The sequence below is a fragment of the Mus musculus genome, chromosome 1, assembly GCF_000001635.26.
Source record: "Mus musculus strain C57BL/6J chromosome 1, GRCm38.p6 C57BL/6J".
In the NCBI taxonomy this organism is placed as follows: Eukaryota; Metazoa; Chordata; class Mammalia; order Rodentia; family Muridae; genus Mus; species Mus musculus.
Genome location: NC_000067.6, coordinates 143,449,971 through 143,462,720, shown reverse-complemented (window position 1 = coordinate 143,462,720; position 12,750 = coordinate 143,449,971).

Genomic DNA, 12,750 nt, shown 5'->3' with positions numbered 1-12,750 from the left:
GCATGCTGAAATCCTTCTCCTGCCCTCCAGCAAAGTGAGCTCTGCCCTATGCTATCAGAGCTCCATCTTCCTTCCAGTCCACACCTCGACCTGGAATAGGGATTGGCACACTATTCCACACCTCACAGGTCCACTCTGCCTTGCAGAAGGCCTGTTTCAATCTGGGACATGCAGGGACTACCAGGTCAGGTAACACCAGAGATAACTGGATGGCAAAAAGCAAGCACAAGAACATAATCAACAGAAGTCAGTGCAATTTGACACCATCAGAATCTAGCTCTCCTGCTACAGCAAGCCCTGGATATCTAACATATGTGAAGAGCAAGACTATGACCTTAAATCTCATCTCATGACGATGATAGAGGCCTTTAAAGAGGATATAAGTAATTCCCTTAAAGAAATACAGGAAAACACAATCAAACAGGTAGAAACCCTTAAAAAGGAAGCAAATCCCTTAAAGACATACAGGAAAACACAATGAAACAGGTGAGGCATGGAAGATACCATAGACAAATTTGATATATCAGTCAAAGAAAATTCCAATGTAAAAAGTTTCTAACTCAAAACATCCAGAAAATTTAGGTCACTATGAAAAGGCCAAACCTAAGAATAATAGGAATAGAAGAGGGTGAAGATTCCTGGTTCAAAGGGCTAGAGAATATCTCTAACAAAATCCTTAACATAAAGAAAGAGACGACTATAAATGCACAAGAAGCTTACAGAACCAGAAAAGAAAATCCCCCTGTCACACAATTATCAAAGCACTAAATGTACAAAACAAAGAAAGAATATTAAAAGCTATAAGGAAAAAGGACAAGTAACTTATAAAGGCAGACCTATCAGAATTACACCTGACTTCTCAATAGAGACTCCAAAAGTCAGAAAATCCTGGACAAATATCTTGCAAACCCTAAGAGACCATAGAAGCAGCCTAGACTACTATACCTAGCAACCCTTTTAATCACCAAAAATGGAGAAACCAAGATATTCCATGACAAAACCAAATTTAAACAGTATCTTTCTGCTGATCCAGCCCTACAGACATACTAAGAGGAAAACTCCAAGACAAGGAGGGTAACTACATCCAAGAAAACACAAAAATAAACATCTCATAGTAAAACCAAAAGAAGAGAATCACACACAGAGAACCACCACCAATATCAAAATATCAGGAAATAACAATCATCGGTCATTAATATTTCTCAACATTAATGGACTCAATTCACAAATAAAAAGACACAGACTAACAGAATATATACATAAGCAGGACTCATCATTCTGCTGCGTACAAGAAACAAACATCACCAACAAAAATAGAAACTACCTCACAGTAAAGGTCCAGAAAAAGGTTTTCTAATCAAATGGACCCAAGAAACAAGCTGGAATGGCCATTCTAATATCTAATAAAATATACTTTTTACCAAAAGTAATCAAAAGAGATGGGGAAGGACACTTCATATTCATCAAAGGAAAAATCTACCAACATGTCATCTCAATTCTGAACATCTCTGCCCCAAATACAAGGGCACCCATATTCATAAAAGAAATGTTGCTAAAGCTCAAATCACACACTGAACCCCACACAATAATAGTACGGGGCACTTCAACACCCCACTCTTACCAATGAACAGTCATCAAAACAGAAACTAAACAGAGAAACATTGAAATTAAGAGATTTTATCAACCAAATGGATCTACCAGATATCTACAGAACCTTTAACCCCCAAACAAAAGAAAATATACCTCCTTCTCAGCATCTTGTGGAACCCTCAATAAAAGTTACAATATAATTGGGCACAACACAAGCTTCAACAGATACAACAAGATTTAAATAACCCCTTGCATCTTATCAGATCACCATGGACTAAGGCTGAACTTCAACAAAGGCAGAAACAACAAAAAGGCCATATACTCACGGAAACTGAAAAACTCTCTATTCAATGATCAAGTGATCATTGAGGGAAGATATAAAAAAAGAAATTAAAGATTGTCTAGAATTCAATAAAAATGAAGGCAAGCATACCCAAATTTATGGAACACAATGAAATCAATCCTAAGAAAAATTCATAGCATTAAGTGACTTCATAAAGAAATTGGAGGGATCTCATACTAGTAACTTAACAGGAAACCTGATAGCTCTAGAACAAAAAGAAGGAATCACACACAAGAGGTGTAGAGGGCAGGATATAGTCAAACTCAGGGCTGAAATCAATCATTAGAAACAAACAAAAAAAACACAATACAAAAAATCAACAAAAGTAAGAGCTGTTTCTCTGAGAAAATGAACAAGATAGACAAACCTTAGCCAAACTAACTAAAAGGTACACAGACAGTAGACAAATTAACAAAATTGGAAATGAAAAGGGAGAAATAACAGAAACTGAGAAGCTAAAAAAAAAAAATCATTAGGTCTTACTTCAAAAGCCTGTACTTAACTAAACTGGAATATCCAAAAAAAAAAAAAAAAAAAAAAAAAAACTGATAATTTTCTAGACAGATACCACTTACCAAAGTTAAAACAAAATTGGGTAAACCATCTCAATACTCCTATAAACTAAGGAGATAGAAGCCATAAAAGTCTTCCAACCAAAAAAAAGCTTAGGGCCAGGTGGTTTTAGTGCAGAATTTCACCCTAATACCTAAACCACACAAAGACTCAACAAAGAAAGAGAACTTCAGATCAATTTCACTCATGAATATTGACATAAAAATACTCAATAAAATTCTAGCAAACTGAATCCAAGAACACCTCAAAGTCATTATCCACCATGATCAAGTAGGCTTCACCCCAGGGGTACAGGGGTGGTCCAATATATGAAAATTAATGTAATCTACTATATAAACAATCTTAAAGAAAAAAAAACACATCATCTCATTAGATGCTTAAAAAGCCTTTGACAAAATCCAACATGCCTTCATGTTAAAAGCCTTGGAGAGATCAGAGATATAAGGCACATACCTATATATAATAAAAGCAATATACAACAAACCAACAGCCAACATCAAATTAAATGAAGAGAAGTTTGAAGCAATCCCACTAAAATCAGGGACTAGATACTCTCTTCATGTCTATTCAATATAGTACTTGACGTTCTTGCTAGAGCAATTGGGCAATAGGAGATCCAGGGAATACAAATTAGGAAGAAGTCAAGGTATCACTGTTTGCTGATGATATGATTATATACATAAAGTGAGGCCCCAAATTCTATCAGAGAATGCCTGCAACTGATAATCAACTTCAGCAAAGTGGCTGGAATTAACTCAAACAAATCAGTAGTTTCCTCTACTCAAAGAATAAATGGGCTGAGAAAGACATTAGGGAAACAACACCCTTCACAATAGTCAAAAATAATATAAAATATCTTCATATACCTTTAACCATGTGAAAGATCTGTATGACAAGAATTTCAAGTCCCAGAGGAAATAAATTGAAGATGCCAGAAGATGAAAATATCTTCCATGCTCATGGATTGGTAGGACTAACACCCAGTAGTGAAAATGGCCATTTTACCAAAAGTAATCTATATGTTCAATATAATTCCCACCAAAATTCCAACACATGTTTATAGACATTGAAAGAGCAATTCTCATGTTCATATGGAGAAACAAAAAACTCAGGATAGTTAAAGCAATTCTGAACAATAAAAGAATTTCTGGAGGAATCACCATCCCTGATCTCAAGCTATACTATAAAGCAATATTGATAAAACTGTATAGTATTGGTACAGAAACAGAAATATTGATGAGTGGAATCAATTGAAGACCCAGAAATAAATCACACACCTATGGACATGAGTTTTGACAAAGAAGCCAAAACCATACAATGGAAAAAGAATGCATCTTCAACAAATGGTGCTGGTCTAACTGGATGTCTGCATGTAGAAGAATGAAAATAGATCCATGTTTATCATCCTGCACAAAACTCAAGTCCAAGTGGATCAAGGACCTCAACATATAACTAGACACACTAAATCTCATACAAGAGAGAGTGGGGAATACCCTTCAAGGCATTGGTAGAGGAATTTCCAAACAGAACACTTGGCTCAGGCTCTAAGATCAACAATTGATAAATGGGATCTCATGAAACTGAAAAGCTTCTGTATCGCAAAGGACACTGTCAATAGGACAAAATGGCAGATTGGAAAAAAGATCTTCACTAACTCTCCATTTGACAGATGGCTTATATCAGAAATATATAAAGAACTCAAAAAGACCCAAACAAACCAAATAACCCAATTAAAGAATGGGGTACAGGACTAAACAGAGAATTCCCAACAAAAGAATCTTGAAAGGCTGAGAATAACTTCTAGAAATGTTCAACATCCTTAGTCATCAGGGAAACATAAATCAAAATGACTCTGAGATTCCATTTTACACCAATCAGAATGGCAAAGATCAAAAACTCAAGTGACAGCAGAGGCTGGCAAGGATGTGGAAAAAGATGAATACTTCTCCATTGCTGGTGGGATTGCAAATTTGTACAACCAGTCTGGAAATCAATCTGGTGGTTCCCCAGAAAATTGGAAATAGTCCTACCCGAAGACCCAGCCATACCATTCCTGGGCCTTTATCCAAAAGACGTTCCACCATACCACAAGGATATGTGGTCCACTATGTTTATAGCAGCTTTATTTGTAATAGCCAGAAACTGGAAACAACCCAGATGTTCTTCAACCAAAAAATGGATAAGGAAAATTTGGTTCATTTGCACAATGGAATACTATTAAAAACAAGGACATTATAAATTTTTCAGGCAAATGGATGGAAGTAGAAAACATTGTCCCAAGGGAGGTAACTCCAACCCAAAAGGACATGCATAATATGTATTCATTGATACATGGATATTAGCCATAAAGTACAGAATACCTATGGTACACCCCACAGACCCAATGAAGTTAAACAAAAATGAATGGCCAAGAGAAGATGCTTGAATATCATTTAGAAGGGAGATTAAAATAGGATGCAGAGGGAGGGAAACAGGTGGGAAAGGGGATAGGGAAGGAAATGGGGGAGGTAAGGATCAGGTGTGGGAGAGACAGGAGAGATGGCCAGAAGGCCAGGAGAATGAATGGAAATCTATAACTGCTGGGGGTGAGGGAAATCTCTAGAAGTCCCAGAGACCTGGGTTGGGAGAGGCTCCTGGGAGTCAATGCGGGTTACCTTAGCTGAGATGCCTAACAGTGGGGACATGGACCTGAAGGTGCCACCTTCTGTAGCCAGGAGAGACTCTCAGTGGAGGGATAAGGACAATAACACACCCACAAAACTTTCTACCCCAAACTTGTCCTGTCTAAAAGAAATGCAGGCACAAAGATGAAACATAGACTGAAGGAGTGGCCAACCAATAACTGGTCCAACTAAAGACCCATCCCTTGGACAAGCACCAATCCCTGACACTTTTAACGATACCCTGTTATGCTTACAGAGAGGAGCATAACATAACTGTCTTCTGAGAAGCTCTACCTAGAAGCTGACTGAAACAGATGCAGATGTCCACAGCCTGATGTTGGTGACTCTTTTGGAAGAGTTGGGGGAAGGATAGAAGACCCTGAAGGTGAAAGGAACTCCATAGGAAGACCAAAAGAGTCAACTAACCTGGACCCCTGGGAGCAGCTCTCAGAGACTGAGCCACCAACCAAACAGCATACACAGGGTGGACCAAGGGTCCTGGGCTGCCTTGTGATAGAGGATGTGCCTAATCCTGCAGAGACATGATATGCCAGGATATGTGTGTGGGGGGGATACCTGAGGGGGAATCTTCTCAGAGGAAAAGGGGAGGATGGATGGTCCAAGGGACCCTCAGAGGGGGACTAGAGAGGGGGGGTCAGCTTTAGGGATGCAGGTAAACATATTAAAAATAGAATCCTTTATATTGTTTCTCTGAGGTTTTTCTTTCTCTCCTTAATATAAAAATATTCTTTAGCATCATGCAAACTGATACAATTGATCATCAATTGTTTCACTGAAGAGTACATTAAAAAAAAAAGCCTAGGATTTGTAACTTTTTCCTAAACAATAATTTGTTGCCTGAGTAATCTGAAAATATTTGAACATGTTATATAAATGTCTGTAATCTTGCAAACGGAATACTATTAGAGATTACCTTCTGTGTAAACATAAATGGTGAAGAGAAAAATGTGTATTTATGATACATCACAACTGATTTATGAATGGCTGAAAAATGATGCTGAGAGTAAAATCTGGATTGCTGGCCAGCCTTCAGCATGTCTATGTTGTACTTTTTGAGGTTGTCTGCTAGAAGGCCTGGCAGTAGAAAAAGGTTTCCTTTTGTGTGTCTTATATTACAACTATTTCAAAATAAATCCATATATTTATTAGTATTGAAAATTTTACCAAAATATAACACTTAATAACTGAAAGCATATTTTATTATTGTAGAGTACTTTAAATGTATCAGACATATTAGTTTTGGAGCGAATGCTACAGCATTTAGTTTAGATTCTGAAAGTTTTGCAGAGAAAATTACAATGCAGATAGTGCATATATTTTATATGATATCAATATAATTTTTTAACCAGAAAAAACAAATGCAAAGTGTTCATTCATCGTATTATAATGTGCTCATACTGATAGGAGGGCAAAACAAACAACTTCAGGGTTGAAGAGCAATTGCACAAATTTAAAAGTAATTTCCTCAAGCAGAAATAAACCAACTAGCTCTCAACACATGTTATTTTATTCATGTCAAATGAGTAAATTCAAAATGGGTGTAAGCAACACTCATTAAATCGAATGTAGGCAGTCACTGTAGACTTTGTGTGTAATTTTCTTGACAACTTTTTATTACTCACTGAGCTTCAGTGCCATTCAGAGGAGAATGGCAGAAATTGTAAGGTTGGAAAAGTTGAGTTGTTTCTAATTGAAAATTGGTATTACAAATGTTTCAGTATTTTGTCTCAGTATTTTCAATTAATTGAGATTCTTCTCTCTCTCTCTCTCTCTCTCTCTCTCTCTCTCTCTCTCTCTCTCTCTCTCTCTCTCTCTCTCTCCCCCTCTCCCCCTCTCCCTCTCCCTCTCTCCCTCCTCCCCACTATGTATGCTTGTGTGTGTGTGTGTGTGTGTGTGTGTGTGTTGCTGAGGTTGAAACGAAGGGTCTTAGGAATTTTAGACCATCAATTTCCACGGAGCTATATATCTAGAACTAATAGAAGTTTCTTGAGTTTACATGTAGAGCTCTATTTATTAATAAGTGTGTATGAATTTATACTAAGAGTTAAGTAGATGATAGTAAGGTCTCTGTAGATTTTAATTATACAGATAAGTTAATTCTATGTTATGTAGGAGGCACAGATTACAGAAAGCATTAGAAAACACAGAATTGTTAAACATTTAACACCTTGTCACCCAGAAGGTTGGAGTAGAAATTATCTAACAACCAGGTGGTCTTTTGCTATCCTATGGAGCCAGCCTTCACCTAAATCTACCCCAATCCTGAGCACTGTTTAGGCCCTAATCCTGAGCGTTGTCTCTCAGTAAATAGAATCCCCACTAATGAATGAGGTCTCGTGTACTTTGCATTCTCCATCAAGAGAATCTATCCTTATGCTTATTAAAAACATTTCATCCTAAGGCCCTTCCCCCGAGCATTGCCTTTCAGTCAATAGAACTCATTCTTTTATTTTAACATTTTGTTGGTTCTTGGTGAATCACAGATCTTGCACCTCACTCCCACTCATCCCCCTGTCTCTTTGAATTCTCCCTCTACTCTTGTAATTTCTACCACCAAAGAAAATAAACAACAGCAACAATAATCACTACTACCACCACTACCACCAAAATATCATCTTGGAAGCTGCAGTGTGTCACACAGTATCTTTTTGTCCAAACATCTTTATTAGTAAATGTTCATTGCAGTAAGTCATTGATCTGATATGAGACCTCTGGCTTCTACACAATCAATACTTGATTGTCATCTGGATTTCTCCCAGATATCTTATTGTTGCCCTATGTCACGGAGATCCTTCATCTTTAAATCTAAGTATCAGCCCCCTCATCAGGTCTAGCAGATCATAAAGAGGGTAGATATTGGGGTGGGCCAATTCAAAGTCCTTGGCTTGGTCCTGGGAGGTAGCTGAGATGGTCAGCCCACCAGCACTCCTACACCCACACCACCAGGGTCAGCCAGTAAGAGGGGCAGGGCCAACTCTTCTGTGCTTATATTCTCGGGGCCAGGGTGGGTTCACCCGCTCCCCTACCCAGTGTCTAGGACTCATTCTTATGGTAAAGGTCACAAGTACTTTGCTATAGAGGTGTACTTTGCAAGGAAGTTTTGATATAGCCATCTCTGAAGTTTGTTATGATAATCGTCATAGGGAGACTTTTTTTTTTTAATTTACTGTGCTTAAATGCATTAGAAAAATAAACCATGAGGTGAGGTTCAGGAAGTTTTGACCACGACCTGCTAATGTGATGCTGATCCAAGTTTTATTCTTCACCTTGTGATGATCATTTCCCTGCCAGTCATGACACTTGCAGGGACTATGACAATATTATTTCATTGTATATTGTATTAAATAAGCAGAAGTAAGTCCTATTCTGGTGGTTATGAATACAAGTAGCCGATTGTCAGTCTGAACTTTTGATTTTGGTATTGTCTATTTCAATAGTGACTGTAGAGTTCATTACCATTAAGTGTTGAAAGGTCAAAGACTCTCTCAGCACAGAATGTTAATTTTGACATCATCTTGCCAGAGAAAGAAAACGTGACATGAATGTTTGAGGTAGGAGAACTGAAAGGTATGCTTTTAGGAAAGTGATACCTGCTTTGTATTACCAATTACCAGCTCCACTTTCTTCTTTACATTAGTGTCATTTTGGTGGATAGCAATTAGATTAGGGTTTATGCTAAAACAGCCCTTGCTTGTGTCTTCTTGTAGGTGCTCTACAGCTGCTCTGTTCTCGTCTCCAGGCTTTCTACCCCAGCCTACCAAGTGGTGGGATTTTCTAGGTGTGCACTACCATGCCCAGTTGGAAAAGGCAGCATCTACCAAGGCTCTAAGTGACTTTGCATCTTGATATTCATACTATTCTGTAGCCTACTGTCTCCCATAACCAAATGTGGACAACCCTAAAGAATTGCTAATAAGAATTTGCTGTGAAAAAACAGCAAATGTTGCTACCCCTGTCTTTGAGTAACTATCATTTCCTGTCTTTTTAAATTTGCTTTATTGGCTGGAATGTCTTCTGATAGGCTCAAACGTTGGTTTTGTTCAATTCTTTATTATTGTTTATAATTTTGAAAGATTTACCTCATTTAAAAAAATGTGTATGAGTGTCTTAACTTCAGATATGTCTATATACCACATGTATGACTGGTGTCTACAAAGACTAGAGATGGGGTCAGATCTCCCAGAACTGGAGTTACATACAGATGGTTGTTAGCTACCATGTGGGTGCTGGGGTTTAAATTTAAGTTCTCTGGAAGGGCTGGTAATCACTGAGCCATTGTCCAACCCTCTTGTTTCCTTTTTTTTTTCTTTTCCATTTTTTATTAGGTATTTAGCTCATTTACATTTCCAATGCTATACCAAAAGTCCCCCATCCCCACCCATCCCCACTCCCCTACCCACGCACTCCCCATTTTTGGCCCTGGCGTTCCCCTGTACTGGGGCATATAAAGTTTGCGTGTCCAATGGGCCTCTCTTTCCAGTGATGGCCGACTAGGCCATCTTTTGATACATATGCAGCTAGAGTCAAGAGCTCCGGGGTACTGGTTAGTTCATAATGTTGTTCCACCTATAGGGTTGCAGATCCCTTTAGCTCCTTGGGTTCTTTCTCTAGCTCCTCCATTGGGAGCCCTGTGATCCATCCATTAGCTGACTGTGAGCATCCACTTCTGTGTTTGCTAGGCCCCTGCATAGTCTCACAAGAGACAGCTACATCTGGGTCCTTTCGATAAAATATTGCTAGTGTATGCAATGGTGTCAGCATTTGGATGCTGATTATGGGGTGGATCCCTGGATATGGCAGTCTCTACATGGTCCATCCTTTCATCTCAGCTCCAAACTTTATCTCTGTAACTCCTTCCATGGGTGTTTTGTTCCCACTTCTAAGGAGGGGCATAGTATCCACTCTTCAGTCTTCATTTTTGAGTTTCATGTGTTTAGGAAATTGTATCTTATATCTTGGGTATCCTAGGTTTTGGTCTAATATCCACCTATCAGTGAGTACATATTGTGTGAGTTCCTTTGTGAATGTGTTACCTCACTCAGGATGATGCCCTCCAGGTCCATCCATTTGGCTAGGAATTTCATAAATTCATTCTTTTAATAGCTGAGTAGTACTCCATTGTGTAGATGTACCACATTTTCTGTATCCATTCCTCTGTTGAGGGGCATCTGGGTTCTTTCCAGCTTCTGGCTATTATAAATAAGGCTGCTATGAACATAGTGGAGCATGTGTCCTTCTTACCAGTTGGGGCATCTTCTGGATATATGCCCAGGAGAGGTATTGCTGGATCCTCCGGTAGTACTATGTCCAATTTTCTGAGGAACCGCCAGACTGATTTCCAGAGTGGTTGTACAAGCCTGCAATCCCACCAACAATGGAGGAGTGTTCCTCTTTCTCCACATCCTCGCCAGCATCTGCTGTCACCTGAATTTTTGATCTTAGCCATTCTGACTGGTGTGAGGTGGAATCTCAGGGTTGTTTTGATTGGCATTTCCCTGATGATTAAGGATGTTGAACATTTTTTCAGGTGCTTCTCTGCCATTCGGTATTCCTCAGGTGAGAATTCTTTGTTCAGTTCTGAGCCCCATTTTTTAATGGGGTTATTTGATTTTCTGAAGTCCACCTTCTTGAGTTCTTTATATATGTTGGATATTAGTCCCTATCTGATTTAGGATAGGTAAAGATCCTTTCCCAATCTGTTGGTGGTCTTTTTGTCTTATTGACGGTGTCTTTTGCCTTGCAGAAACTTTGGAGTTTCATTAGGTCCCATTTGTCAATTCTCGCTCTTACAGCACAAGCCATTGCTGTTCTGTTCAGGAATTTTTCCCCTGTGTCCATATCTTCAAGGCTTTTTCCCACTTTCTCCTCTATAAGTTTCAGTGTCTCTGGTTTTATGTGAAGTTCCTTGATCCACTTAGATTTGACCTTAGTACAAGGAGATAAGTATGGACCGATGCGCATTCTTCTACATGATAACAACCAGTTGTGCCAGCACCAATTGTTGAAAATGCTGTCTTTCTTCCACTGGATGGTTTTAGCTCCCTTGTCGAAGATCAAGTGACCATAGGTGTGTGGGTTCATTTCTGGGTCTTCAATTCTATTCCATTGGTCTACTTGTCTGTCTCTATACCAGTACCATGCAGTTTTTATCAAAATTGCTCTGTAGTAAAGCTTTAGGTCAGGCATGGTGATTCCACCAGAGGTTCTTTTATCCTTGAGAAGACTTTTTGCTATCGTAGGTTTTTTGTTATTCCAGATGAATTTGCAAATTGCTCCTTCTAATTCATTGAAGAATTGAGTTGGAATTTTGATGGGGATTGCATTGAATCTGTAGATTGCTTTTGGCAAGATAGCCATTTTTACAATGTTGATCCTGCCAATCCATGAGCATGGGAGATCTTTCCATCTTCTGAGATCTTCTTTAATTTCTTTCTTCAGAGACTTGAAGTTTTTATCATACAGATCTTTCACTTCCTTAGTTAGAGTCATGCCAAGATATTTTATGTTATTTGTGACTATAGAGAAGGGTGTTGTTTCCCTAATTTCTTTCTCAGCCTGTTTATTCTTTGTGTAGAGAAAGGCCATTGACTTGTTTGAGTTAATTTTATATCCAGCTACTTCACTGAAGCTGTTTATATCAGGTTTAGGAGGTCTCTGGTGGAATTTTTAGGGTCACTTATATATACTATCATATCATCTGCAAAAAGTGATATTTTGACTTCCTCTTTTCCAATTTGTATCCCCTTGATCTCCTTTTGTTGTCGAATTGCTCTGGCTAATACTTCAAGTACTATGTTGAAAAGGTAGGGAGAAAGTGGGCAGCCTTGTCTAGTTCCTGATTTTAGTGGGATTGCTTCCAGCTTCTCTCCATTTACTTTGATGTTGGCTACTGGTTTGCTGTAGATTGCTTTTATCATGTTTAGGTATGGGCCTTGAATTCCTGATCTTTCCAAGACTTTTATCATGAATGGGTGTTGGATCTTGTCAAAAGCTTTTTCTGCATCTAACGAGATAATCATGTGGTTTTTGTCTTTGAGTTTGTTTATATAATGGATTACATTGATGGATTTTCATATATTAAACCATCCCTGCATCCCTGGAATAAAACCTACTTGGTCAGGATGGATGATTGCTTTAATGTGTTCTTGGATTCGGTTAGCGAGAATTTTATTGAGGATTTTTGCATCGATATTCATAAGAGAAATTGGTCTGAAGTTCTCTATCTTTGTTGGATCTTTCTGTGGTTTAGGTATCAGAGTAATAGTGGCTTCATAAAATGAGTTGGGTAGAGTACCTTCTACTTCTATTTTGTGAAAAAGTTTGTGCAGAACTGGAATTAGATCTTCTTTGAAGGTCTGATAGAACTCTGCACTAAACCCGTCTGGTCCTGGGCTTTTTTTGGCTAGGAGACTATTAATAACTGCTTCTATTTCTTTAGGGGATATGGGACTGTTTAGAAGGTCAACTTGACCCTGATTCAACTTTGGTACCTGGTATCTTTCCAGAAATTTGTCCATTTCGTCCAGGTTTTCCAGTTTTGTTGAGTATGGCCTTTTATAG